General features: G+C 39.8%; 1 protein-coding gene across 4 annotated transcripts in view; it reads right to left on the bottom strand.

The window, feature by feature from the left end:
• Positions 1 to 19,604: 19,604 nt before the first annotated feature.
• Positions 19,605 to 27,405, bottom strand: part of LOC124616324 (beta-TrCP) — a 116,163-nt gene continuing 108,362 nt past the window's right edge. For all 4 annotated transcript variants that reach the window (XM_047144640.1, XM_047144656.1, XM_047144648.1 and 1 more), the window contains exon 12: positions 19,605 to 21,664. The gene's annotated coding sequence lies outside the window, so the exon portion shown is untranslated. The remainder of the gene's footprint in view (positions 21,665 to 27,405) is intronic.

Raw genomic sequence — 27,405 nt, 5'->3', positions numbered from 1 at the left:
TATAGCAAGTTGTCAAAATGACAAAAAAAGGGCACAAAAACCGATCTGTAGAAATGTATGTTCACTGGCAATGTAATTCTCAGAAATAAATTTGACTTTAAGAAGATGACACATAGGTGTTGAAACATGTCTGGGTCAATAAAAAGAACCAAATAGTGTTTTGCATAAGGCAGATTTTTTTTAAAAAAAAAAAAGGAAATCAAATTTTTAATCACAAACATGAAAAAATGTCGAGAAGCTTCCAACTTGAGCATGATGATTCTCTAAATAGGAAGTGCTGGGCTGCCAAGGCGAAATGGCTGCAGGAAAAATGAGAAGACACTGAAAAAGAAATGATCATCAGAAGGACTAACTCAGAATACATAAAATCAAAACAACCTTAGGTGTAATTAAAAGCAAGGGTGATAACATTAAGAGTGCAATGGGAATTCTACTGTTAAACACAGAGGAAAGAGCGGATAGGTGGAAAGAGTAGACTGAAGACCTCTATGAGGGGGAGGACTTGTCCAGTGATGATGTAGAAGAATAAACTGGAGTCAGTAAGGAAGACACAGGGGATCCATTACAAGAGTCAGAATTTAAAAGAGCCATGGAAGACTTGAGATCAAATAGAGCAGAAGTGATAGATAAAATTCCATTGGAATTCCTAAAATCACTGGGGAAAGTGGCAACCAAATGACTATTCAAGTTAGTGTGCAGAAACTATGAGACTGGTGATGTACAATCAGACTTGCGGGTAAATATCATCTACACAGTTAAGAAGATAGTAAGGGTAGATAGGTGCAAAAACTATAGTGGACTCAGCTTAATATGTCATGCAGCCAAGCTTCTGACAAGAATAATATACAGAATAATAGAAAAGAAAATTGGGGATCTGTTTGATGACGATTAGTTTGGCTTTAGGAAAGATACAGGAGCAGGAGTCAAATGGTGCAAGACGTTCAAAATTCTGAGAAAAATAGGAGGAAGCTGCAGGGAAAGGCATGTAACATACATTTTCTATGAGAACCAAGAGGGAACAATAAGATTGGAAGACCAAAAACAAAATAATCGGATTAAAAAGCATGTAAGACAGCAATGCTATCTTTTGTCCCTACTGCTCAAGCTATGCATTGAAAAAGAAATGATAGAAATAAAAGAAAGCTTCAAGACTGGTATTAAAATTCAGGGTAAAAGGATATCAGTGATAAGATTCGCTGATGACGTTGCTACCCTCAGTGAAAGGGAAGATGAATTACAGTTGAATGTAACGAACAGTCTAATGAGTACAGAATCATGTATTGAGAATAAACTGGAAAAAGACGAAAGTAATGAGAAGTGGAAGAAATGAGAACTGCTAGAAAGATAACATCAAAATTGGTGGTCACGAAGTAGATGAAATTTGCTACATTGCTAGTAAAATAACGTGTGATAGATGAAGCAAGGAGGACATACAAAGGAGACTAGCACTAGCAAGGAGCGCATTCATGGCCACGAGACCTCTACTGATGTCAAACATAGGCCTTAATTTTAGAAAGAAATTTCTGAACGTGTACACTTGGAGCACAGCATTGTATGATAGTGAATCATGGACAGTGGAAAAACCAGATCAGAAGGGAATCAAAGTGTTTGAGATGTGGCGCTACAGAAGAACGTTGAAAATCAGATAAGCTGACAAGATAAGGAATGTGGATGTTCTCTGCAGTATTTCCAGATAAAGGAATATATAGAAAACACTGATAAAGAAGGAGGAACAGGTTGATAGGACATGTATTAAGGCATCAGGGATTAACCTCCATGGTACTAAAAGAAACTGAAGGATAAGAACTGCAAACAATACAGAGACTGGAATACGAGGTCTGCTCAGAAACTTTCGGAACTTTGTCCACAATTTTTTAGTACGCTTACTTTTTTCTTGTTGTGCATGATGTCCCAAATACTCTCCTTCACAATTAATACACCGCTCCTGCCGCCGTTTCCACGTCTGGAAGCAGTCTTGTTATACCTCTTGCTGGATCGCGCGAAGTGTTGTCTACAAATTTTCTTTTATCTCATCTATCATCGCACAGCTTCGTCCTTTCAATGGGGTTTCAAAATTTGGAAATAAAATCAAAGTCCGCAGGGACAAGGTGTGAAGAGAACGGAGGATGAGATAGCACGGTGATTTCATTATTTGTGCTACGGTGACACACACCAACAGCTATGAATGCGCAGTTGCGTTATTGTGATGCAAGAGCCATGAATTGTCGGTGCCGTGTTTCAGACTATTCCCATCTCACATTTTCTCGCAGGCGTTGCAACACGTCCCGACAGTATCATTGATTAACAGTTTGTCCGTGTGGCGCGAATTCACTATGAACTAGTCCTTCAATGTCAAAGTAAACTATCAGCATGGCTTTTATATTTTACGTGATCTGACAAGCTTGTTTTGGTCTTGGAGAACCTTTCCAAAACCACTGTGAAGATTGATCCTTGGTCTCAACATCACAACCGAAGACCCACGTCTCATTACCAGGTATGATTGTCTTAAGGAACAACTCATTATCATTTGCGCCATCCCAAAGCTCTTCACAGATTGTGAGGCGAAGGTCTTCCTGGTATTGACTCTTGAGCCATGGGACGAACTTAGCGGCAACATTATGCATTCAAAGATGCTGTGTTAGGATTTCATTACATGATCCAACTGAAATGTTAATTTCTTCTGCAATCTCTTGGACAGTCAGTCTTCGACTGGCACATACAATTCCGTTGACATTCCTGGCATGAGAGTCGCTGGTAGATGTCGAAGGGCGTCTTGAACGAGGGTCATGTTTTACTTCCGTGCAGCCAGTTTTAATCCGTGTGAACCATTCGTAACGCCAAGTACAGCTTAAGCACTCATCACTGAAGGCTTCCTGCATCATTTGGCGTGTCTTTGTGAAGGTTTTCTTGTGTTTCACGTAAAATTTAATGCACATGCATTGCTCCTCTGACTTTGCCATCTCGAAATTCGCAAACTGTGCAACACAATGTTCTACTCAGTACATCACTGAACAATAACTAACAGACATACAACAATGAAACTTCCAGCAGTTACACATTAAACACAGGTGTGCGCAGGAATGCCAACTGTTTTTCGCTCCAACACACAATTGGCGTGAAAATAAGAATATCCTAGAATTTTTTGAACAGATCTCATACATCCAGAAAATAATTGAGGAAGTAGGGAGCAAGTGCTACTCTGAGATGAAGAGGTTGGTGTAGGAGTGTAATTCGTAGTAGGCCACATAAATCAGTCAGAACAGTGACTTTAAAAAAAGGAAAGGATAGATTGCTACTCCCCATAAAGATGACATGTTGAGTTGCAGACAGGCACAAAGAAAACACTGTTACACATAAAGCTTTTGGCCAAAGCCTTCATCATAAAAAAGCACACTTGCATTCACACAAGCAAGCACATCTCACACACACATAACTGCTGTCTCTGACTGCTCAGACCACACAAACTGAAACATCGAATGGGAGCAACAGTCCATAGTGGAGTGGAAGGAATAGCAGGGTACCAGTGTGGGGGGCGGGAGGGGGGGGGGGAGGAAACAGTGATGCAGGAACTAGAGGTGGCAGACAAAATTACCTGGTGCAGTGTCAGGAGGCTGTGGGAGTAGGTGGGTAGGGGGGGGGGGGGGGAGAAAGGGGAGTGGAAAGGAGAGAGAACTGGTATCTGTCTTCAAGAACCTGCCAATTCTGGTTTTTCAACATATACATGACACTTTCCCACAAATCAAAGAAATTTGTGTCACCTTTCTCTGTACATGTACTATATCCTTCCATTATCATATTTGGCGTGAATTCCATACAAAAACTTGAGCAACATTCTAAGATAGGACCCACAAGTGATTTGTGAGCAATTCCTGTTGTAGATCAACTGCATTTTCCCAGTATCCTGCCAACAAATTTAAGCCTGCTGTCCACCTTACCTACAACTGATACTACATGAATTTTGCATCCCATATCCTCATAAATTCTTACCCCAAGGTATTTGTGAGAGTTGACAGATGCCAACTATAACTCTCTGTTGTTGTAGTTGTAGAGTTTTATTTGCCTTGTGAAATGTACAGTTTTACATTTCTCAATATTTAGGGGGGGGGGGGAGAAAGAGAGACGTCAAATGGGCCGACTTGGAGCAGGAGAGCCACCACTGGGCTTATTAATTTTCACTGTCTATGCTTTTACAAATAAATTTATAAAGCTTTGTCAGCATGACCAGGAAGGATTCAGGATTCACACTCATAGCAGTGGAAGTTCAAACACACAACAAAATATTTTTTTTACATCTGAAATTTCATCTTTTTTTCACTTACTATTAACTGCATTTGTTGCTATAGGTACACTTTTCTTCGTAATTAATGGAGATTCTTCGACGAATTTTGCACAGCATACAAACCATACTTACATATATCTAAAAACAAAGATGATGTGACTTACCAAACGAAAGCGCTGGCACGTCGATAGACACACAAACAAACACAAATATACACACAAAATTCTAGCTTTCGCAACCAACGGTTGCTTCGTCAGGAAAGAGGGAAGGAGAGGGAAAGACGAAAGGATGTGGGTTTTAAAGGAGAGGGTAATGAGTCATTCCAGTCCCGGGAGCGTAAAGACTTACCTTAGGGGGAAAAAAGGACGGGTATACACTCACTCGCGCGCGCGCGCACACACACACACACACACACACACACACACACACACACACACACACACACATATATATATATATATATATATATATATATATATATATATATATATATATATAGACACAAGCAGACATATTAAAAGGCAAAGAGTTTCAACACTGGCAATCTGCTCCTCCTCATGTATCTTCTGCGTCGGTACGCCATAGCGATGTGTAGCGTGCGGCTGCCTCGAGTCAAATGAGCCTGCAGCTGCCTCAGGACCGGATGACGCCACTGATAAGACATCACACTGCAGTTATCAGCGCCGTTGCACAACAGCAGCTGAGTTTTTCTGCAACACGGTCCTAGTAAAACTAGGGACCATTTTGCGCAACCGCCTCGTTCTGCGGCTAAGTCCCGCTCAAGGTCACCCGCCTTGCACAGCGGCATATGGGGAACGCACACAGCCATAGAACTCTTTGCCTTTTAATATGTCTGCTTGTGTCTGTATATGTGTGGATGGATATGTGTGTGTGTGTGTGCGCGCGAGTGTATACCCGTCCTTTTTTCCCCCCTAAGATAAGTCTTTCCGCTCCCGGGATTGGAATGACTCCTTACCCTCTCCTTTAAAACCCACATCCGTTCGTCTTTCCCTCTGCTTCCCTCTTTCCTGACGAAGCAACCGTTGGTTGCGAAAGCTAGAATTTTGTGTGTATATTTGTGCTTGTTTGTGTGTCTATCGACGTGCCAGTGCTTTCGTTTGGTAAGCCACATCATTTTTGTTTTTAGATATATTTTTCCCACGTGGAATGTTTCCCTCTATTATATTCAAACCATACTTACAGGAAAACGAAACTCTACATATTTAATTTGTAAAAAAATGAATTAGCTGTTACATTTAAAACTTCATATTTAGAAGATTTCAAAAATTCTAGAGTTTTGCATTGAGGAGTTTGTGTTTAATAAGCATACCAAGTTTGAAAGTAATAGAATATTTATTTTGGATGTTACATGTACCTGAACACAGAAATTTGGGTTTTGTGGAAAATGGCCATTAGTTTCTACTTGTATCTGGCATTATTTTAGAACTGTACAGCACTGTAAGCAGGTTCTTTTTCATTTTCTAAATCAGTTTTCTTGCTTTTCACTTTCCTATAATGCACAATTCTTGATTTTATCACCTCCAAAATATGATTTATCTGGTTTCACTACATGCTCTCTGTCACATACAAAGCTCCAATGCAGTTCAGTCTGGTCTTAATTCCCATTTTCTCTAAAACATATTTTCTGCTTTGCACACCATCATTAAAACATGAAACTGCATCATAAACACTAATAGCAAGTGCATTTCTTCCCACAAAGATGGTTTTTGGCAATCTTTCCCATTCACATTGGTTAAAACTTTCATTTGGGTTTTGGGTATCACCATGAAGACATTTATTCAATAAATTTTCATTTGAAAGATCCCTGAATATAGGTTTGATGGCTTCCATTACAGCAGTTGGTAGAGAATTCCTGTGATGATATTCTTCACCACCAGCAATTTACCTTTGGTAGCCACACCAAATTCACTTCGTTTTTGGCACAAGATGTCGACAGGGTTATTGTCGGTGGACATTTTGTGGAAATATAAGGCCCAAACTGCTTACTTCATATTTTTCAAGTCCCCTGTGTTCCTTCTTATTCCCAGGCCGTAATATGTCTGTAGCTTGTCCATTTATGCATCCGTCAGTCGCCTTCTCCCTTTTATCTTTCCCATCGCATAATTTTTCCCCAGACAAATCTTGCCTCAGCCTTCTAAGTCTAGTGCCAAGTCTTTTCTGTACATATCCCACACATTCTAACTTCCGCACAATAGTCTCAGCTCCATATGGAGCAAATTTTTTAATCTCAAGAAAAGCTTTAATACCACCATCACCAAGGTACTTAACTTATCACAGGCCACGGGAGGCAGCAAATCTGGTAAACAAGCTGACAACTCCATGCACTTCCATACCTCCACTTGAGCCTTCATAGTACATATTATATTCATAATCTGGAATCCCTTTCACACAACTATGACAAAATTTGCTCAACACTTTAACATCTAGTACTTTGCCAGTGTCAACAGATGTTGTAACAAAAACATTCAATGAGGTGTGCCCTTTTTTGCCAGGTATATCAAAAGCGGCCACTATGTCCCTCTCATCATCATTTTCTATAATAGATTCTCCTGCAGCACTGCTCACTGATGATTCTGCAACTTGTTTTACAGTCCCAAGGAGTAAGCCATAATATCTCTCAAATTTTGCTGGAGGGGGTGGAAGAACCATCACTTGCTGCCTTCTGTCCCTTACCAATACAGCGCACCCCGTGCTACCCTCAAATTCACGTCATAACCTTCGTTTACGTTTTTAGATGTCATGCCAGACGCACCAACGTTGTATTTGCTGCATATCACAGATAAGTTCGTAGCAAGGCCTGTCCTGGCACTCTCATCTTCCACCACGGAAACACACTGCACACCGAAGTAATGCTTGCACATAACATTGTCCAATATTAACTGTGACAGTATGTTAACATCAGCAATAATATTTACGAGCCTTCAGATTCACAGCCTCCATTTTCATTAGCACCAAAAACAAGTTTCCTTCTTAAAGCACTCGGCAGTGGTTTGTTTATTTGCTCTGAGAGGTTGTAGTCTTGAGCCACTGGTGTAATATTTGTTGTAGCACCCTTTAATGTGAATCTGTTGCCTGGTAACGTTGTTTACGGCTGAAGCAACGAATTCTAGGCATCTTGTGCGATAATATGCCACAAACGAACACAAAACAACACAGCCAAAAGAAAATCGTTTCCATATTCACAACCATAAACCTTACATAACAGACTGCGCATGATGTCATTTTACTGAAACCAGTATCTAAGTTACGTAATTCGGTGCTCGAAGACGAGCAACACGCATTTATAGTGCACAACTTTTAACATTTTTGTTACAGATCAAATGATGTCCTTTTTACTAGATACAGACGTAAAGACCTTCACATATGCACGGATTAGACAGTTGTTTTGTATCCTACAGATCAGGTAAAGTGAAGAAAATTTCAGTTGCGTAAGTGAATTACTTTAAAATACTTGCAGAGCTATATCCATGAGTTGAAAGTTAGTATGGATGTTGGTCCTTTGATATAAAACTTCGTGAATGACACAGAAATTCTTTTTAAATTCCTGAACCATGGACCATTAGACGACATTTATAAATACAGTGAGGTCCAGGCGCCAACCAGGTGGAGACACGAACGCCGTACACAACAGGCAGCGTGGACAACGGCTAGTTGTCACGCTCGACCACCAATTGTCGGCCCCATGAGTAGTGCGAGACACAGTTCTCAGACCGACTTGGTGTCACGTGTATGACGTGAAATAGTATTAAGTTCTAAACAGGCGTAGATCAAACCCCCAACCGAGGCTCAGAAATACAACAGATCGTAAGAAATTATGAGCCAATAAATCGCGCATCCCAATACGATAACGAACACGCTACAACGTAAACTCCATATAAATAAACCTACCCTAATAATGCAATTACATAAAATAACATCAAATTAGCACCACAACACGTTCAAGCAAATACCCACTATTTGCACTACTTTGAAATCCTGTTATAATTTGACTGGATGTTTGTGCAGCTTTTTTTTTTCATGTACACTGTCCAGTCACAAATTGACAGCCGTCTATGATCAACTTCACCGTACAGTAATCACTCACAGACATCAGGTGCCAACACTAGCAATGGAAGGAATATAAATCATGTATGGGAGATCTGGAAGACAGTGTACTCTTTGTTGTAATGCAGAGATGACAGAGGTGAACGATGGCTACAGCCATGTGAATGGGCAAAAAGATGAGCAACAGACTGCCAATAACAACCAGGGGGGCAGCCACCTGGATCTCTTCAACGAGCGCAGCAGCTGCTGCATATGGGCAGCAGGTAACTGGCTCATGCTGACTGCTGTTCATTGGTGACAAAGGTTGGAATTTGCACATCAATATTTCAAATTGATGTCCACTGATTGGAGACATATGGCCTTCTCAGATGAATCATATTTTATGCTCTATCAGCACGAATCATTTCAAAGCAAACACCCTGCAACAACTGTCAGGTCCAGGCTGGAGCAGGAAGCATTATAGTTTGGCGAATGTTTCACAGCAATCCCAGGGTGATCTTGCTCATCTGCAAAGCACAATGCATCAACACAAGTATGCATCTATCATTAGGGAGCATGGCCAGCCTGATGGCATCAACCAGGAAGACAATGCAACATGTCATGCAGCTCGCAAAGTATGTGCATGGAGAGCATCAGGAAGAGAGTACTGCACTTTCCTGGCCGCTGCACTCCCTAGATTTAAACTCAATCAAGAATATGTGGGGCCAACTTGATTGCGCTGCTGACACCAGGGATACTAAACCAAGAAACCTAGAGCAGCTTGCCACGGCATTGGAGTCAGCACAACTCCACGACCCTGTTTGTACCTTCCAGAACCTGACACACTCTTCCTGCACGTTTCACACAGGTCCGCACTGTAAAAGGTGGTTATTCAGATTTTTGACAAGTGGTTACATTAAGGTGACCAGATGGTGCAGTACTTCATTATAGATAATGCCATTGTCCACAAAAGTTCGTGTTTGATGAGTTATCCCAAAATATATCGTCATCTGGCAATGTGAATTAAGGAAAGTAAAATATCAGCAACCACACAGAAAGATTAGCTCAGACATTTCCACAGTTCTGTTGTATACCCCTTACAACTGAAGTAGTTATCCAGTTTCTATCTCAAGAATTTAGCACACACAGCCTATTCTATGTGCTTCTCATACAGGGTGTTTCAAAAATGACCGGTATATTTGAAACGGCAATAAAAACTAAACGAGCAGCGATAGAAATACACCGTTTGTTGCAATATGCTTGGGACAACAGTACATTTTCAGGCAGACAAACTTTCGAAATTACAGTAGTTACAATTTTCAACAACAGATGGCGCTGCGGTCTGGGAAACTCTATAGTACGATATTTTCCACATATCCACCATGCGTAGCAATAATATGGCGTAGTCTCTGAATGAAATTACCCGAAACCTTTGACAACCTGTCTGGCAGAATGGCTTCACATGCAGATGAGATGTACTGCTTCAGCTGTTCAATTGTTTCTGGATTCTAGCGGTACACCTGGTCTTTCAAGTGCCCCACAGAAAAGTCACAGGGGTTCATGTCTGGCGAATAGGGAGGCCAATCCACGCCGCCTCTTGTATGTTTCGGATAGCCCAAAGCAATCACACGATCATTGAAATAATCATTCAGGAAATTAAAGACGTCGGCCGTGCGATGTGGCCGGGCACCATCTTGCATAAACCACGAAGTGTTCGCAGTGTCGTCTAAGGCAGTTTGTACTGCCACAAATTCACGAAGAATATCCAGATAGCGTGATGCAGTAATCGTTTCGGATCTGAAAAATGGGCCAATGATTCCTTTGGAAGAAATGGCGGCCCAAACCACTACTTTTTGAGGATGCAGGGACGATGGGACTGCAACATGGGGCTTTTCGGTTCCCCATATGCGCCAGTTCTGTTTATTGACGAAGCCGTCCAGGTAAAAATAAGCTTCGTCAGTAAACCAAATGCTGCCCACATGCATATCGCCGTCATCAATCCTGTGCACTAGCGAATGTCTCTCGTGCAGAAATGGTAGCGGCGCTGAGGGGTTGCCGCGTTTGAATTTTGTATGGATAGAGGTGTAAACTCTGGCGCATGAGACGATACGTGGACGTTGGCGTCATTTGGACCGCAGCTGCAACACGGCAAACGGAAACCCGAGGCCGCTGTTGGACCACCTGCTGCACTAGCTGCGCATTGCCCTCTGCGGTTGCCGTACGCGGTCGCCCTACCTTTCCAGCACGTTCATCCGTCACGTTCCCAGTCCGTTGAAATTTTTCAAACAGATCCTTTATTGTATCACTTTTCGGTCCTTTGGTTACAGTAAACCTCCGTTGAAAACTTCGTCTTGTTGCAACAACACTGTGTTCTAGGCGGTGGAATTCCAACACCAGAAAAATCCTCTGTTCTAAGGAATAAACCATGTTGTCTACAGCACACTTGCACATTGTGAACAGCACACGCTTACAGCAGAAATACGACGTACAGAATGGCGCACCCACAGACTGCGTTGTCTTCTATATCTTTCACATCACATGCAGCGCCATCTGTTGTTGAAAATTGTAACTACTGTAATTTCGAAAGTTTGTCCGCCTGAAAATGTACTGTTGTCCCAAGCATATTGCAACAAACGGTGTATTTCTATCGCTGCTCGTTTAGTTTTTATTGCCGTTTCAAATATACCGGTCATTTTTGAAACACCCTGTATTTTATACATATGCTGGATGGAAATGTCGTGCAATATATAAACTGCATATAGTTTTTTGAAGTCTGATGAGGGTGAATTTGTTAGAAATCATTTATTGTCCATGAAAATTTCATTAATAATTTCCTAAAGCTATATTTGATTTGCTGTTTATTGCAATGTTCGTATCTTCGGAAGACAAAAACTTACCGTGAGGTAATGTTTCTTTTACTTCTGTAATTTTAGCTTCACCACATGAGATCTTAAGTTTTTTTCCTTGGTCAGTTGTGAAATTTATTTTCTTCTGTACATGTTGTAGCTTACGATAGTCATGGCGATACTCCATTACCACGCTGACCGTCAAGAGGCTGCCAGCGGCTAAAGCAGACCTTCCCTCATGCCAGACCGTGTGGCTTGGCCTCATCAAGTGGTGATGACACACACATCACTATGCGTGTGGCAGTCAATGTGTTGAAACACAAGATGCCTATTGTTAAAGTTATGGAATTCATAACACTGCTTTGACTAAGCCTACACTACAATTATTTTGCATCTAATGGCATCACTGATCAGCAACCAGATGGATTAGCCATTGTCTCTTCCATACCTATCACAACAGTAAATATTTCTACTAATGACTGGAAAATCTAAATTATCTTGCAGCCAGAAGTCTTCCATTGAAACCATAGTGTGCAAGCTAAGCTAGCCTATGTAGATGATGATAAAAAAAACCTATACCACAACTGAAATTAAATCACACCTGATACATAAAGTCAGATAAATTCCTAAAAACAGTCATATACAAAAATGACATGATCTTGTGGCACTGATGGGCCCATCTGGGGAAGTTCAGCTACCTGCTTGCAACTCTTATTTCAGGTCACGCCACACTGGGCGACTTGCATGTCGATATGATGAACACCCAGTCCATGAATAGAAAAAATCTCCAACTCAGCCAGGAATTGAACCTAGGCCTGCTGCATGGTAGGCAAACGCATTACCACTGAGCTAAGCGGGCGGGCGGGCAGTCACATGTAAAATTGTGTGTCATATTTGCTGAGGTTACTACATAAGACATACTGGCAGAATATTCTGTACTAGATGTATTCAAAACATTAATTAATGGATATAAAACAAACCATAGCAACACACTCTAAAGAATGGACATTCAGTAATGACCATGGAGAAAAACCTTAAGATTTAACAAGGAAATTATGCACATCAAAACAAATGTGGAGCAAAAATCACAGAATAATAAACAGGGAACAACGTTTAAGTCCCATCAATGGCAAAGTCACTAAAGACGGAGCACAAGCTAAGATTAGGAAAGGATGGAGGAAGAATTCTTCCTGAAGGAACCATCCTGGCATTTGTGTAGAGTCATTTAGGAATCTTTTTCCTCTCAAATGTAAATCTAGTATCTTGTTCATGTATTTAATAAGCCACCACTATTGAGGAAGATTTTATGCAAGAGTGTAGCAGACATGCATGTTAGTGAAACCACCAACACGTTTATACGTTCTGCTTTTATTTAATAAATACAGCTGTAATAAAACAGTACAACTAAATAAACTAAACAAATGAATGTTGACACACCAATGACTTGGGTAGAAGTTAAGTCCAGGTACCTTTACAATTCAAACAGCAACCACAGTTCGCACCGTCAATAATCCTGAACTTGTGTTACTTCACGTACTTTAGTTGCTTGATATTGTGTGGGATAAAATTTTGGAGCAACTTTTTCACTTACTGTTCAAAAACATGTGCAAGACTCCATGCTAATGTTCAATAGTCTTCCAATCATGAGAAAGGCTGCTAGTGATAAAATTTTGAAATCCAAGTTGAAGATTCTTCTGCTGCCAAACTTATTCTCTGTAGAAATCCTTAAAATCCATCCCGTGAATGGCAAATCCTAGATCAAATGACTGGACCACGGAAATTTCATTTACTTTCATCAGTTACTTGCAAAATTGCAGCTGTAAGTCACTAACATGCTCCGGGAAGTTTAAGGACAGTTTTTCTGAAGGGGGGAAAAAACCACAGGGATGTTTACTTAAACAGAGGATTACTAATGAAATTTCGATAAAGTAGCTTCCAAGAAGAGTTGTTAAACATATTACTTCCTCCCAAATATATCTTGTGTAATGACCACAATGAGAAAAATCAAGGAACTAGAGCTAATACACAGGCTTTCAGAAATCAATCTTCCCACATGCCATTCGCGAGTGGAAAAGGGAAGGGGGGAATCAATAAGTAGTACCACAATTACCCTCTGCCACAAAATTTGGTGGCTGCTGAATATGATGTAGCTTAAACTATCTTCCTATACGGAGTTCACATGAATTTCACAAATCATTCAAGGTAAATGGTTGGAAAATTTCTGCTTACAGACTATGACAGCATCTGCTTTGCTGGCCTTTTCTTAAGACATGTAAAATGTAGTCAATTATCATACTGTATATTATTAGAACTATACTTATTTCTGTTGGCTGTTTTACAGAGTTATTTACAGTCTGTTTCTTTTTTTATCACTACATTAAGTGTAAGATACTAAATTCTACGAGTTGTTTCTTGCATCAGTACCCAACTGAATAAAAAAAAAAAAGTACACTGCCTGGGGAAAAAAAAGAAGCACCCACATCAGAGTGCATTACCTGTTGTTCATGGTTTCTATTGTTACCAGGCCTGGTATGGTACGGTATGGTATGGTATGTAAGGGGCATAAGCAGTGAGATGTTGGTGTGATTGCTGTGAAGAAAAAAAGGATGGTGCTTACTCATAAGTGAGAGTGTTTTATCAGCACCAGACAGTTTGGAAAGGGCCTCATTGTTGGTCTCCATTTGTGGGGCATTTGGCTGTGACAGTGGCCCAATGTGATGGCAGGTCAAGATTCTGGTCGACCACGTCTGAGAGAGCCATGTTGTGCACCTTGCACATAGTAACCCCTCCTCTTCTGTATGCTGTCTGAAAATGAGTAATGGACTCCCTACCACATCCTGCACCCCTGGTCTGAGAACTGAAGCAGCTAGACTAAGGAATTATCATCTCGCGTGTACTGGCACTAACACCACAACACAAACAACTGTGTCTGGAGTGGTGCCATACCCGGAAAGCATGAACTGTTGCTGAACGACGTCACACTGTGTTCAGTGATGTCTCAGTTCTGCACTACCCTGGATGACCATTGTTGGCAAGTGTTGTATCAACCTGTTTGAGAGGTACACCAGTGTTACTCCTGGCATCATGGTGTGGAGAGCAATTGGGTATGACTTCAGGTCACAACTGGTAGTGACTGGACTGAGGGAATTCTTGATGGCACAGCAGTACATCATGGTCATCCTACATCCTGTATTATCTCTCACAAAATACGATCATGGTGCCATTTTTCAACAGACCACCAACTCATCCACACATGGCACATCTCTCTATCAACTGTGTGCATGACGTTGAGGTCCTCCCGAGGCCCACAATTTCTCCAGATCTGTCCCAGATAGAAAATGTTTGGGACCAGTCTGTACATAAACTCCAATCCAGAGCCAGTATATCGAGGGCCAGTTACAACAGTTGTGGGCCATAAATAAGTGGCCTCATACTGTCAAATTCTTTGTAAATCTAACTATTCTCTAATCACTGAACTATCATCTCGTACCCTCAAACCATGAAGTTTCCACATTGTTTCCGCCTTCCCTTCTGGTATTTCACTTTTTTTTGTCAGGCAGTGTAAAAAAAGTACACCTCAGTTCAACAAATACTTCAGCAGGTGTAATTTTCAATTTCACCAGCATGTCTTGGATCACCTAACTGAAGTGTAACACAATCAGGCACAGTGATGTGACTAAGAATGGTCCAGAGAGAGAGAGAGAGAGAGAGAGAGACATCAGATGACAGAACTTATAAATGCACTTGAACCACAGCATGTCAAATTCTTCTCGTGTAGGTAGGAAACATACATCAGTTCGAAATATGAATAAAATTACACACTGACACACAATATGACGTTCACTGGCATCTGAAGAAAGTGCAACTTAAGTTTTCCATTCGTTTGCAATGAACTATATTATATATATAATAAAATTTTGTCCTGGAATTTTTAAAGGAGAGGCAACACTGACAGAACAAAATACACACTTAAAATCATCAAAATGTATGAAAACTGAAATCTCTGAAGCATTGCTTCAGTTAAAACTTCCACATGAGCAGTGTTAGTTGATACACGAGGTGTGATCAAAAAGTAACAAGAATTCCGATTTACAGCATCTCTATTCATCATCATCATCATCATCATCATCATCATCAACTTCGTCCCCTTCAAACTAATCCCCCTCAGATATAATACACATGTGCCAGAACTTTTTCCAATCTCGGGAGCACTTCTGAAACTCACTTTTCATTATGGTGTTCAGCAATTCTATTTTTCTCTCATCAGTGGTGGCAGAACGACATCCTTTCACAGTTCTCTTCAGCCTCAGGAATAGAAAGAAGTCGCAGGGGGACACATCCTATGCATACAGTGGCTGAGGCAACTTAACGGTTTTGTTTTTTTGCTAAAAATCAAGGACAAGCACTGAGATGTAAGCAGGAGCATTATCATGCTGCAATATCCACGAGTTGTTTTGCACTATCCCATTGTAATCTAAGAAAATAGCAAGAAGAAGCTTCACGTGATAAGACTTTTTGTTTAAGTCTTGGCTCTTCAGGCAGTTTCGGTTGGGACTGTTGGGCTTCAGTTTTGACATCATACCTGTATATCCATGTTTTGTCACCTATTATAACCTCCTTTAGAAGTTCTGATTATTTTGACTTCATTCTGCAATTCCTGAGCAATGTCCATGCAACGTCTTTTTGGCCGAAATTCAACAATTTAGGAACAAACTTTGCTGCTACACGTTTCATGACCGAAACATTCGCCCGGGGAGGGGGGATATTGCTTGGCATGAGCCAAAGGATATGCCGAGATCAGCAGCACCTCTGGTGGTGATTTGGCAATTTTCTTTACTATTTCCACATTGTCATCAGTAATTGATGTGCTAGGTGGTTAGTCATCTTCAACATCATCTCAGCCCTCTTTGAAGCATTTATACCACTTGTAAATTCTTCTCTTACTCATAGTAGATTCACCAGAAGTCACAGTCAAAATTTCTAATGTGGTGCTGCACTTTATTTACCTTTCAAGCAAAATTTAATGCAAATTATTTTATATATCTCTATCTGAAGTAAAAATACGACAAGCACTTGAAAGCATGCAGAACTTTTTTGACTGTCAACAATAAATAAATATTCACAACAGCTGAAAATGCAAACATGCATCAGGAACATGTGTACCAATATATTTGTTAAGTCTGATATATAAAGCATTCGAAATAAAATTCCCGCAACTTTTTTATTGTACTCTAAAACTATTCCCCAATGTATCACCTCCAACTGTGAAACCTACCTTCGGAACAAAATGGCAACTGCAACGAAGGCTTGAGTGTCCCAAAGAATTACAAAGCTGTACACAGGGCAGCGTCACTTGTAATGTGATTCTAAATGTGTGATTTTTCTCTGGCTGGGCTCATCTTTTCCAATTAAAAGTGATCTACTGGCCCTCTGTTGGTGCTTAGTCAGCTGCCACATTGTATTGAACTTAACTCCACCTCCTTTCCTCTTAAAATAATCACAGTGTTTGAAAACCTCTATGGCCTTCCTACTCAAGCACACAACAGGGTGATGTCTTTGGGAAAGTGCTAACCTCAGTGAATTGCATTTCATAGTTTCCATCTTGGAAAGCACATTCTGCTATGTCTGAAGGTTTCATCCATACGATGGTACAACTTAGCTGGCTGCTTATTGGCTACCTGAAGTGCCCATTGCAGTATGGACCGGTGGAGTACCGGAGTTGCATGTCTTTTCGGCACACCCCAATTGTATCAAGAAAAATTCAATTTTTGAGGGAGGAAACAAGCAATGAGAAACATAATTTGTCTGTATTTTATCAGTAATCAAATGAGTGGACAGGACTGTGCCGTACACAAGGGGGGAAAAAAGTGTCAGAGCTAATTAATTTTGTACGTCACTTTATTCATAAGCTAAACTAAATCATGTATGGTCAGCTTTCAAGAAGAATGGTTACTCCTGTAATGTGGCGGGTCAGGCAATCCATCCAAGATGTGGGAAAGCCAAGACTAATGAGGAAAAACTGGGAATGTTTTCCTCCCTTTTATTAAGGAAATTACGGAGCCCCACTGTGAAACTGTTGACCAAGTGTAGAGTTGAAATAATTTTTAGAACCTCTAAAGTCTGTTGTTCAAGGGGGAATTTCTTTTCTCAGTAGTTTGTTTCAGCCCCGTATTTGGCCAACATTCTCTGGAATTTTGAAGCTAGCAAGATGATATATAGGGTGTGTCAGGTCATTCACAACTGTACAGAAACCACACTGGAGCTGTACGAGTCAAAGGACATAAATAGGAAACAGTAATTGAGAACACGTGAGACAATGTTATAACTTAGCCCTAATTTTATTCAATATGTACAATGTGCGTGCTGTAAAGTAAACCAAGGAGAAACGTGGAAACTGAATTTAAGTTCAATGAGAAGAAATAAAAACTTTGATCTGTTGGTGACTTTTTAATTCTGTAACAGATGAGAAAGGACTTTGAAGAACAGTTGAACGGAATAGATAGTATTTTGGAAAGTAGATGAGCATCATCAAAATTAACACAAGGATAATGGAATGCAGTCACATTAAATCGGGAGATGCCAAGGAATTTAGATTGAGAAATAAGACAAAGTCTTAATTTGGGTAGTATTAGGTAGATTTTTGGGTAGCACAGTGACGGCTGAAGTAGAGGATATAAAATGCAGACTGGCAATAGTAACAGAAACATTTCATCTACATCTACATTTATGCTCCGCAAGCCACCCAACAGTGTGTGGCTGAGGGCACTTTACGTGCCACTGTCATTACCTCCCTTTCCTGTTCCAGTCGCGTATGGTTTGCAGGAAGAACGACTGCCGGAAAGCTTCCGTGCGCGCTCAAATCTGAAAGAAGTATTCGTTCGTTGGTTCATTTGGGGAGGGGGACCAAACAGCGACATCATCAGTCCCAACGGGTTAAGGAAGGACGTCGGTAGTACCCTTGCAAAGGAACCATCCCAGCATTTGCCAGAAGCTATTTAGGGAAATCGTGGAAAACCTAAATCAGGATGGGCGGATGTGCGTTTGAACAGTCATCCTCCAAAATGCAAGTCCAGTGTGCTAAGCACTGCACCACCTCACTTGGTAAAAGAAGTATTAGGAAGTCTTTTCAAAAGCTTATGTTTTCTTCTTGTCTGAACTGCTTATGACACAAATTTCACTTCCATAGAAGAACACTGAAGACAAATACCTTCAGAGAAGAAGTATTGGTAAGTCTTTTCATAACGTATTTGTCTTGAGTGTACTTGTACGGAAGTGAAATGTGCATTATAAACAGTTCAGACAAGAAGAGAATATAATCTTTTGAAATTTGGTGCTACAGAATGCTGATGATCAGATGGGTAGAGTCAATAACTTATGAGGTGGTAATTTATCAAATTGAGGAGAAAAGAAATTTATGACATGACCTGACTTAATGAAGGCACTGATTGGCAGAACACATCCCGAGGCATCCAAGAATAATCAGTTTGATTATGGAGGAAAGTTTTTGAAAATGGGGGGGGGGGGGGGGGAGGATTGTAGAGGAGACCTAGGACTGAATACAGCAGGAAAGTTCAAATGGGCAAATGCATGTAGGTTTCAGTACAGTGTATAGCAGATAAGAAAAAACATTTCCTGGATTTCCCCTGGATTAATCATACACTTTTTCTGGGGTGGAAATACATTTTTCCATGTTAACTGACGATCTACTTTCCCTCACAGCTGTAAACTTGGCAATCCATTGAATGGCAAAGATTTTAGACACTGGCTTAGGACTTCCTGGCACTTCAGGAAATGAAACCCAGCAAAAAGGAACGTACCTTGGCATGATCTGTGATACATGGCAACATTTATACTGCCGATTTTCTTATTACGAAAGTATAAAAACGAATTTTACCAAATACAGCACACTAGCTTCTGAAGCACTGAAATCGAGATAGAGATGTGCTTTTATCAGCCAGTGATAGCTCATTTCACCTGATCTCACCATCCAAATGCAGCAGTATTCATGGTATAGGACACATGATGTTGCTATTGGTTGACTAAGTCTTTGTTAAGTAGTGCAACCATACAAATAGGAAAAGTTAATGGTATAAATTAATACACATGGAATATAGCTACAAGAAAAGCTAAGCTTTCAGATACAATATTGGACGTCAACATGTTACTAAACCCAACTTCCTTCAAATACTTTAATCACACTGCTAACGTCAAACTTATTTCACAAATAATGGCAAGTTTACATTTGTAACAATCCAGATGCTTAGAGAGTTAGAGAGAGAGAGTTAGAGAGAGAGAGAGAGAGAGAGAGAGAGAGAGAGAGAGAGAGAGAGAGAGATCCCCAATGTATGCGAAGTCTATTGTAAGATCTCCACTTTACTCTGACACATGCATGAGGAACTATTTGGCTGAAATTCTCTCAATAATTATTTGCATTATTTATATGTTGTCATTAAAAAATTTAATGCACACCATGACACACATGTACATATCTGGACTGTTTTCAGGCTGAATTCTCAATTTCATTCAATTTTCACAGTCAAAACTCAACAGAAGCAATAAAATAGTACAAAATGTAAAACAACATTAAATTGTGTGCTCTGAAATATTGCTATGTAACACCACGCAAGCCTAGGTTCTTATCTTTACAAGATCCTTGACCACCTTAGAATGAAGGCAGCTCAGTCACTACAATGCAATCCTATTACAGGAAAAGCAAATATAATTAAGCTATACATACAAACTGAAGTGCATTTAGCCATATCTAATAGATACAGTCTCTCACTCAAGATGTTTGAATCAAATATCCAAACCAAAAATTCAGCTTTACATCAATCTAGATAGCATCTCGTGAGATCATGCCATTATCAACACAATAACATAAGAACAATGAAATTCTTGTGCCTTAAAAAGACTGCGTCAAACAATGCAGAGAAGCTGTTACAGATTATTAATAACAAAATTCATCCACTTTATCACAGGCATCCAGCAGTTAAATTTCATGTCTCTGCAGAATGTGACATAGCAGCCTATCTGTATTTAATTGTCAAATTCTAACATGATACCATAAATATACTATGTAACAGAGCTCAATAAAAAGGGAGAACCTCAACAAATACGTAGATAAAGAGTAAAGTAAAAAAAATTATCACACGAAAATTAAGTTTCAGTCTAATTTTAAAATACAGGAACAAAGTAGAATGAAGTGAAATATAAAGCTATATTACAAAGATGGGTGATTATACCTCCTTAAAAAGTTACCATTTTTCACACCTGTAATGCTTCAGCCTGTGACAGCAGCTCCAAAGCATATAATATGCACCATTGGCAAGACAGATCTTATAAAAAAAATAAAACAAGACAATACAAGCTGATAATAACATTACATCAGGTGCAGTCTCTTACTGAGGACCTACTCCTAATGGCAATTTGTTCTAACCTTTCTGCAAATGTACCATCCTCAAAAATTGAAAATTTGCAAAAAATTTCTGCAAAATCTATCTAGAGTTCTATGCAAAGTCATTTTTTTATGTAAAAAAGTGGCATGAAACAGCAGAGGACAATTCATGTACAACTACACTGATGTCACAAATCGAAGGTGAAGGAAACATTTTCTATTTAACTATTCCACATCAAAACATTTGTAAAAACTTTTTATTTTCCTATGTCAAAAACTGCAGATGACTCACACAAAAACAACAACAATTTGCATGTGGAATGCAATTTAATATAATACAATATCAAGCACTAGTTTACAGATATACAACACAGCTAGTCTTCTAACACTGCATAGCAGTGTTTTAGGCCTATAAAACAACAGAGCCTTCAAAGCCTGTTAACAGACACTGTCCTGCTCTTGCGGTCTAAAGGCATGATTAAAGTACAATATACAATTTAACGAAAGCACTACATTGTCACTTGCAATAAATGTGCACCTACCTATAAATAATACTTTCTGCACAATTTCCACTCAAAGATGTTCGTATGAATTGCATATTTTTCTTAGGAAAAAAATATCGAACATTGAGGTCGCCACAGCTCACTAGCTGAACAGTTTCCTTAGTCAAATAGTGCACATGTTAGGTCTGTTTGTAATAAATAAAACTTTTTCCCATATCACAATGAATTACAATTTATGGAAAGTTTTCACTAGCGTGATGCAGCTAAGAATAGTTTCAGTACCACCAATCCACAGAAGGCATGCTGCACAATACATATTCACTTGATGAACTGGTGGCTTGTCCATTTTTTAGTTCACTGCGCAACAGTTTGCCAGAAGTCCGTAATTCATATTTTACAAAATTTTATAAAGCCTTTAGTGTATGCATGAGCACATCTTGCAACCTGAAGTTATTCCTCACAAAGAGTACACATGCAGCAGACCATTACAGCACACCACCTCAGCAACACACTGCCACTAAGGTATTCCTTCTGATGCTCGTGGTAACACCGACGGTGCAAACAATTTCTGCTGTCCACCATGTTACAGCAGAATTTCCTGCAGGCAAATAATAATAATAATAATAATAATAATAACAATAATACCAATGTGTAAAGATGCTTACTGTTAAAGAAGAAAATTACACAGAATGTAAGGTGTCTGATGAAACAGTGAAAAAATAAACACACAAAGTAAATGTCTCACCCCTCTATTATCTCCAATACTCCCCTCCAACATAAATAACCTGCCTTTTGAAAGTGATTGTCAGTCAGTACCATTTCATATAAACAAAGATGATTCAAGATTGTACCACTCTTACTAGACTGCACAACAACGAAAGCTTTTTGACAAGTTATTTTGACAGTCACAGGAGGTGATAATAGTGACTATTCGAATTAACGGGCAAACTAAAGCTAAAATACAGGGTTCCTATAAATGATTCACTCAATCTCTAAGGATTGTATTTACCAAAGTATTACACGTACAAACATTATTGATGCATGAATAGAACCATACAGCCTTAGGGTTTGCACTGTACCCACCATTGGTGTTAAAAGATTGCAGTGCCTTGACAGAAGGATGATAAAGCAAGGAACAAATTTTTTGTGTTGGAATATGCAATATGTTTGTGGTAACAGTGCAGCATGCATTCACAAGGAATTATGGAAAAAAGCTGCCATGTAAACAGAGCACTGTACTTTGGTATCGACAATTTAGGGACAATTGGGCCTTTGTAAACAGCGAAGTACTTGTTGACCAAGGATGCCATATGGAACTTTGGACAAGGTGAGCGCAAGTTTTGTAAACAGTTCAAAAATTCTGTGGACTGCCATGAACATTGAATACCATAGCAAAATGAGCAGAAGACCCTGTGATGACTGTTATATTTCAAATCATACTGTCTGTAGCCACTGCAGAAATTAAAACTGGAAGATTATGGCCACTGAAATCAATTTTGCATCACAATGCTGAAAGCATTCGAGGATGAACATTTTGCCTCCAAGCTGATATTCAGCAATGGAGCAACCTTCCCTCCATCAATGAAGCAACTTTCCATTTATCTGGAAAGGTTAATCCTTTGATTGCTGTGGACAAGTCAACTCGCCATGCTCTGACACAGGACAGGTTCTGAAGACATGTCTAAATGCAGCCCCTGGGTTTTCCCTTAAGCGTTATCAATGTTTTTATACTTCCCATTCTGCCGACCCCTCATTGCTGCAGACAAATTGCTGGCCGCGGTGGTCTAGCGGTTCTAGGCACTCAGTCCGGAACTGTGCGACTGCTACGGTCGCAGGTTCGAATCCTGCCTCGGGCATGGATGTGTGTGATGTCCTTAGGTTAGTTAGGTTTAAGTAGTTCTAAGTTCTAGGGGACTGATGACCACAGATGTCAAGTCCCATAGTGCTCAGAGCCATTTGCAGACAAATTACTTCCATATCATAGCAAACAAAGTTTTGAGTATTTATCAAATAACATAAGACTGTGTGCTGTAAAAAAAAAAAAAAAATAATTAAAAAAAATAAAAAAATAAATAAAATTCCAATAACTCAAGAACAAAAGAAGATAGCATTCTCCTCCCAATTTTAAATAGAATTGTGATACCGTATCAACATACACAGCAATGTATGAGCTAAAAATCAACCATACACAAGGTTTACACAATACATTTTTACAAATACAAACTCTAAAATTTCATTCACTGTTCTACTCAATTTTATACACTGTATAATGAATAACTTAAAGACCTTTATTGACTAGAGATAGACTAAGATGTGCAAAAATCAATTTTCTTCAAGAAATAGTTTTCTTAAAATTGGATGATAACTATTTCGTAGTGGCTGAAATGCCGTCTCAGAACAACTAACAACATTTGGTGAGCTCTACAGCAACAACAAAGCTGCACTCACACAGAATGCAGAGATCACATCTGTAGCAATGAAAATGTTACTCACTGCAATGTGAGAGTGTGGGGCATTGAAAATCCTCACAAAATCTTTGTGCATGAACAAGTTTTGCCGAAGGTTAATGTTTTCTGTGCCATGTCACAGACAAAGATGTATGGGCTATGTTTCTTCTGTGAGAAGGTTGGCAGGTACCTCTTACCTAGATATGCTGCAGCTGCTGCTGCAGTTTTGTTGTTGTGTCCACAACTGACTGTTTATGATTCTTAGAGTCTGACCTTCGAATGAGACAGGACCGCTGCTCACTGGAGCATCACTATTTGCCATTATCTGAACAATGAACTTTTGTGTCACTGGGTTTGCTGTTGGGATGACGCTGATGTGGTTCTGTTCTCTTGTGACTTTTTCCTTTGAGTGTACATTAAGGACTGTATTTTCACACCCCACACCCGCCGCCAAGATAACTACAAAACTTATCAGCGTTGCTGCGATGACCACTGAAAGGATGTCGGTACATAAGGAACTAGACTATAGCTTGGACGTGTGATCAAAGGGGCACTCTTAGAACACATGCAGTGTGTTAACACAAACTTCGTGAGTTTATGTTTCTAATCATGCACCAAGTCATATTTGTACATGTAAAACTTTGGAAACGTACAGAACTTTAAAAATGAAAGAATCATTTGTAGTATAATACAGAAAATGTGACAGGGAAAGAGGAATAGCAAGGTGGGAATGGGGAGACAACAAACTAGGATTATGGAAATTGCACATTTTTCTGGGCATTATGTGATTTATTTGATGATAAATAAAAATTTTTGCACCCATGATCACATGTTGAAATATTTTTATTTCTTCAATGACCGATTTCAACAGAGTCTACAGTCATCTTCGGATCCACAATATATCAGGAGAAAAACATTACTCTGAAAATCTACATAACTGTACAACCTGTATACAAGTGGAGTAACATAATAACCACGTCGCAATATATTTTTACATACCTTCTTGAAATAATATTTATGTGCATGAATCTCACAACCACAACAAGAGCACACTATCTATAAAACAAACACACCACATTTGCCTAATTATGTCATATACAGAAAATTCATTATCTATAAAGAAAGTCTCAAAAATCAAGAAACAGAGTAGATAAAAAGTGCATAGCACCAACAGAGTGCCACTGAGTGGAGGAGAGTTCATCTGTGGAGCTGTTGATAGGCTATATATGTTACAATGAGAGCCCTCTCATATCTGTACTACCCTACCCATAGGTTCTTCATACTAATACCTTATGGTGAGCATTTTTTTAAATTTTTACTGTCAATTTTATTTTTCCACGAATGTTCAAATGTTGGACCTGTAACCCTAAGGCAGTCCAGCCTATGAGAATCTCCTTAGCCAATTGTTGCAGACATTACACTTCAAATGCAGCATGACAGTGTCCTCAGTATGATTTTTTGGATCATCCTATAAATGTAGGAACTGTGTGTTTATGCACTGTTACCTTCAACAAGACAATTCATGTTCATCTATAAACAAGGAAGAACATAATTGTACTGTTGATTCAGGTGAACCGACATTCTTAATCCTACTTTGTGATATTATGTAATGCTTATGGCTGTTTATGCTTAGACCGATAGATAATTTTTCTATTATACACTGAAGTGCCAAAGAAACTGGTTCAGGCACGTGTATTCCAATAGAGATATATGTAAACAGGCAGAATACAGCGCTGTGGTCGCGAAGTCTCATATAAGACGGCAAGTATCTGGTGTAGTTGTTAGATCAGTCACTGCTGCTACCATGGCAGGTTATCAAGATTTCAATGGTTCAAATGGCTCTAAGTACTATGGGACTCAACATCTGAGGTCATCAGTCCCCTAAACTTACAACTACTTAACGTAACTAACCTAAGGACATCACACACATGCAGGATTCGAACCTGCGATCATAGCAGCTGCGTGGTTCTGGACTGAAGCACCTAGACCCGCTCGGCCACCGCGGCCGGCATCAAGATTCAATCAAGTTTGAATGTGATGTTATATAAGGCGCACGAGTGATTGGGACACAGCATCTCCAAGGTAGCGATGAAGTGGGGATTTTCCCATATGACCATTTCAAGACTGTACCATGAATATCAGGAATCCAGTAAAACATAAAATCTCTGACATCGCTGCAGCAAGATAAAAGCCTGCAAAAATGAGACCAACGATGACTGAAGATAATCATTCAATGCGACAGAACTGCAACCATTCTGCAAATTGCTACAGATTTCAATGCTGGGCCATCAAGAAGTGTGTGCATGCAAACCATTGAATGAAACATCATCGATATGGGCTTCCGGAGCCGAAGGCCCACTTGTGTACCCTTGATGACTGCCCGACACAAAGCTTTACGCCTCGCCTTGGCCCGTCAATGCAGACACTGGACTGTTGATGAGTGGAAACTTGTTGCCGGTTCGGATGAGTCTAATTTCAAACTGTATCTAGCTGATGGATGTGTACGGATATGGAGGCAACCTCATGAATTCATGTACTCTGGATGTCAGCAGGGGACTGTTCAAGCTGGTGGAGGTCTGTAATGGTGTGGGGTGTGTGCAGTTGGAGTAATATGGGACCCCTGAAACGTCTGGATACGATCGACAGGCGACACGAACGCAAGCATCCTGACTGGTCACCAGCATCTATTCATATCCATTGTGCATATCCCGACAGACTTGGGCAATTCTAGAGCAGGACAATGCAACACCCCACACGTCCAGAATTCCTACAGAGTGGCTCCAGGAACACTCTTCTGAGTTTAAACACTTCCAGTGGCCACCAAAATCCCCAGACATGAACTTTATTGAGCATATCTGGCATGCACTACAATGTGCTGTTCGGAAGAGAACACCACCCCCTCATACTCTTACTGATTTATGAACAGCCCTGCAGGATTCATGATGTCAATTCCCTCCAGCACTAGTTCAGACATTAGTCAAGTTAATGTCATGTCAGGTTGCGGCACTACACGATATTTGACATGTGTACCAGTTTCTCTGGCTCTTCAGTGTATACCCACCATTCCTATGTCAATGTTTCTAGTGAGTACATTGTTGTATTTCTAAGAATATTTAATAATGTATGTAATGGCTCACCACCAGTTGTCCAAGCACGTAACTGCCTATAAATGCTTCTGCTGCAGGCTTGCTTAGTCTTTCCTGAAGGGCCGTAGCTGTGATGGCTCAAATGATTAAATTGTCTCCACTCCACAGCACAGCACATTGATGGTGCTATGGACTTCTCTACTCTCTTATGTATTTGACAAGCCAATGTAGGCCTGTGTTTTGTAAATAGAGCATGCTTTCATTATGGTTGCGAGATTCATACACAGTAATATCTCCAGTAGGTGTGTAATAAAATATTGTGATTTGGTTACTATGCTTTTCTACTTTTATACAAGTTGTCCTTTTATGCAGATCGTCACAGTAATGTTTTTCTTGTGGTATACTGTTGATTTGAAGACTACAGACTGTTGAAAACAGTCACTGAGGATATAAAAATATTTCAACATGCAATCTTGGCTGCAAAAATTCTTATTTATCTCAAAACAGGAATACTACTTGAATTATGCCAAGAAGCACAGGTCATCATGAAGATTCTGACAATTTTTACTAAAAACTAGTGAATAAGTCACTATATTGAATATTTATTTTTATCACGTAGCAGAAAACATTAAGCTAATCAGTGAACACATGACAGATGAAATATCTATGCCCAGTGTGTATGGATTTGCTTCTGTAGTGCAATACTACTGCCTTGCTGGCATAACAGGATTGTTTCTGGGCAACAGTAACAAATATATGCATACCAAATGCCATGAAATGTTTGCTAATAGCATAGTTAATATTAC

The sequence above is a fragment of the Schistocerca americana genome, chromosome 1 (assembly GCF_021461395.2).
Source record: "Schistocerca americana isolate TAMUIC-IGC-003095 chromosome 1, iqSchAmer2.1, whole genome shotgun sequence".
Lineage (NCBI taxonomy): Eukaryota > Metazoa > Arthropoda > Insecta > Orthoptera > Acrididae > Schistocerca > Schistocerca americana.
Note: the sequence above shows the minus strand (reverse complement) of the source record. Positions and strands in the feature narration are given on the sequence as shown.